The sequence below is a fragment of the Cebus imitator genome, unplaced genomic scaffold (assembly GCF_001604975.1).
Source record: "Cebus imitator isolate Cc_AM_T3 unplaced genomic scaffold, Cebus_imitator-1.0 Scaffold28, whole genome shotgun sequence".
In the NCBI taxonomy this organism is placed as follows: domain Eukaryota; kingdom Metazoa; phylum Chordata; class Mammalia; order Primates; family Cebidae; genus Cebus; species Cebus imitator.
The window spans coordinates 4,827,486-4,831,057 of NW_016107343.1; the positions used below are offsets into that span (position 1 = coordinate 4,827,486).

At 45.3% G+C, this 3,572-nt stretch overlaps 1 pseudogene; it reads right to left on the minus strand.

Moving 5' to 3' along the window:
- Window positions 1-1,762: 1,762 nt before the first annotated feature.
- Window positions 1,763-3,572, minus strand: part of LOC108300484 — a 10,206-nt pseudogene continuing 8,396 nt past the window's right edge.

Here is a 3,572-nt window from a genome sequence, read left to right on the forward strand (position 1 = left end):
TTGACCAGGATGGTCTCGATCACTTGACCTCGTGATCCACCCGCCTCGGCCTCCCAAAGTGCTGGGATTACAGGCTTGAGCCACCGCGCCCGGCCTACTGTAGCATTTTTAAGTTGAACTTGCATTTCATGTATGGCCGTCAGTCTAACTAGACTGCAGTCTCCAAAAAGTCAGAAACCATACATGTTTAGTTCACAACTCTATATCCAGCATGTAACATTGTGCCTGAAAAAAAATTATGTAAATGTAAACATTTTCTGGAGACAAATACAAAACATTACTGAAAAACCTAAAAGAAGACATATGTCATGTATATCAATGAACCTAATATTGAAAAAAACCTGCCTCAAAAAAAAGAAATGACCCTTAAGCTGCATAAGAACTAAAAATCATTTCCCCAGCTGGGCAAGGTGGCTTACACCTGTAATCCCAGCACGTTGCAAGGTTGAGGCAGGTGGATCACCTAAGGTCAGAAGTTCGAGACCAGCCTGACCAATATGGTGAAACCCCATCTCTACTAAAAATACAAAAATTAGCTGGGCATGGTGGCATGAGCCTGTAATCCCAGCTACTCGGGAGGCTGAGACAGAATAGCTTGAACCAGGGAGGCAGAGGTTGCAGTGACCCACGATAGTGCCACTGCACTCCAGCCTGGGCAACAGAGGGAGATTCCATCTCAAAATAATAATTTCCCCAAAAAGGTAGTTGAATCTCTTTCTGTCCCCAAGACAGGTAGGAAGCTTCATATTTTTTCTCTGCCACTATTCTTTCTAACAGGTCTCAGGTAAAATAAAACCTTCTTTCCTTTTTTTTTTTTTTTTTTTTTTTTTTTTTTTTTTTTTTTTTTTTTTTTTTTTTTTTTTTTTTTTTTTTTTTTTTTTTTTTTTTTTTTTTTTTTTTTTTTTTTTTTTTTTTTTTTTTTTTTTTTTTTTGAGAGATTTGCTCTTGTTGCCCAGTCTGGAGTCCAATATGAAATCTTGGCTCTCTGCAACCTCTGCCTCCCAAGTTCAAGCGATTCTTCTGCCTCAGGCTCCTGAGTAGCTGAGATTACAGGCATGTGCCACCAAGCCCAGCTAATTTTTGTATTTTTAGGAGAGTCGGGGTTTCTCCGTGTTGGTCAGGCTGGTCTCAAACTCCTGACCTCAGGTGATTCATTCACCTCAGCCTCCCAAAGTGCTGGGATTACAGGTATGAGCTACTGTGCCCAGCCAATAAAGCCTTTTAAAAACTGCCTGCCTGCTCTTGCCAGTTCTATTCAACTTGGTCCTAGAGGCTCTAGATATGGCAATTAGACAAGAAAAATAGATAAAGTTGGCTGGGTGCAGTGGCTCTTGCCTGTAATCTCAGCACTTCGGGAGGAGAAGGCAGGTGGATTGCTGGAGCCCAGGAGGTCAAGACCAGCCTGGCAACATGGCGAAGCCCCATCTCCACCAAAAATACAAAAAAATTAGCCAGGCGTGGTGGCATGTTTCTGTTGTCCCAGCTACTCAGAAAGCTGAGGCAGGAGGTGTGCGCGCGCGCGCGCGTGTGTGTGTGTGTGTGTGTGTGTGTGTTTAGAGCAGAGTCTCACTTTGTTGCCCAGGCTGGTCTAGAACTCTCAAGCTCAAGCAGTTCTCCTGCCCCAGCCTCCCAAAGTACAGGGATTGCATGGGTGAGTCACCATGCCCAGCCCAAAAATCTTTTCTATCACATGCATTCTTCTACGCTGTGTATAGCTGTGCTCACAGAAATGGCTTCTTTTACTTCTCCAGTACAGAGGAATTCAGTTGTATATAAATTTGAAACTGCTCAACAGCTGAGGGAGACTGGAAATGTTAGGTCCATACCCTGGTCCATTGTTATACAATTCAAACAATGGTGCAACTATGACTTTGTAATTTTTAGAGATTGCAAACAAGGCTTTTTCTTGAAGTTGAGCCAGAAACAACTTCTTATGTTCCTTAGTCTTTGTAATATGTGCAGAAATATATGGATGCTGAGGAGCTTCAAAGTTTGATCTCCACCAGTTACCAATGCAGTCATCAATGACTCAGTCTTGCATCTTGCAGAACTCCACCTTGATGACCCAGTATCCCAGTCATTAAGCATTTAGTGCTTCAACTTCATCTTCTCCTGGGTTAAGTTCACCATCAGGTAATTTTTTCTTTTTTCTTTTTTTCTTGAGACAGAGTCACCCAGGCTGGAGTGCAGTGGTGCAATCTCTGCTCACTGCAACCCCCCTCTGCCTCCCAGATTCAAGCGATTCTCTGGCCTCAGCCTCCCAAGTAGCTGGGACTACAGGCACATGCTGCCATGCCTGGCTAATTTTGCGTTTTTATAGAGATGGGCTTTCCCCATGTTGACCAGGCTGATCTTGAACTCTTGACCTCAAGGTATCCACCTGCCTCGGCCTCCCAAAGTGCTGGGATTACAGGCATAAGCCATCGCACCTGGCCTACCACCAGGGCCTTCACCAATCTAGCTTTCACCTGCCTCCTGACCTTTACCAACTTGAGGAAAGTTGCTCCCAGCTGTCGCAGTAATACATAGAGTAGGCAGGCCAGTGCTCGTGAACAATCAGAATCTCCTACATTCCTCCTTATTTCAAGTTTATCCAATTCTTCCCTTATTTGCTGAAATCTGACTGAACAGAGCTGTCTTTCTCATATGGGGGCTCTATCGTACCAAAAGTATAATTGATAGCAGGGAGCAGTGGCTCACACCTATAATCCCAGCACTTTGGGAGGCTGAGGTGGGAAGGTCACCTGAGGTCAGGAGTTCAAGACCAGCCTGGTCAACGTGGCAAAACCCCATCCCTACTAAAATACAAAAATTAGCTGGGTGTGGTGGCACACATCTGTAATCCCAGCTACTTGGGATGCTGAGGCAGGAGAATCGCTTGAACCCAGGAGGCAGAGGTTGCAGTGAGCCAAAATTGTGCCACAGTATTCCAGCATGGGCAACAGAGCAAGACTCCTTTAAAAAAAAAAAAAAGGCTGGGCTCAGTGGCTTGCGCCTATAATCCCAGCACTTTGAGGGGCTAAGGCAGGCGGATCACAAGGTCAAGAGATCGAGAACATTCTGGTCAACGCGGTGAAACCCAGTATCTACTAAAAATACAAAAAATTAGCTGGGTATGGTGATGCTCGCCTGTAGTCCCAGCTACTGGGGAGGCTGAGGCAGGAGAATTGCTTGAACCCAGGAGGCAGAGGTTGCAGTGGGCCGAGATCACGCCACTGTACTCCAGCATGGCGTCAGAGCAAGACTATGTCTTTAAAAAAAAAAAAAAAAAAAAGTATAGTTGATAATAGGATACAGGTTGATGGTGTGCTCCAGGGTGAGGGGCTTGGTCTGCTGGATGTACTTGTTCCTGACCTAATTGGTCTCCTCCTCTGTGGCCAGCTAGTCTGCGAGTGATTAGGCGGCAGGTACCACAGACATGCTGGTGAGCTCCAGGGCTGGTGATGGGCAGAAAAGGGAAGCCAGGGGAGACTTTTTTCACACAGGCAACAGTTTTCTGCAACACCCTCAGCTGCAACCATTGCACATGCTTAATCTGTGTGATCTGATATGTGGAAAAACCCTAAGGAATA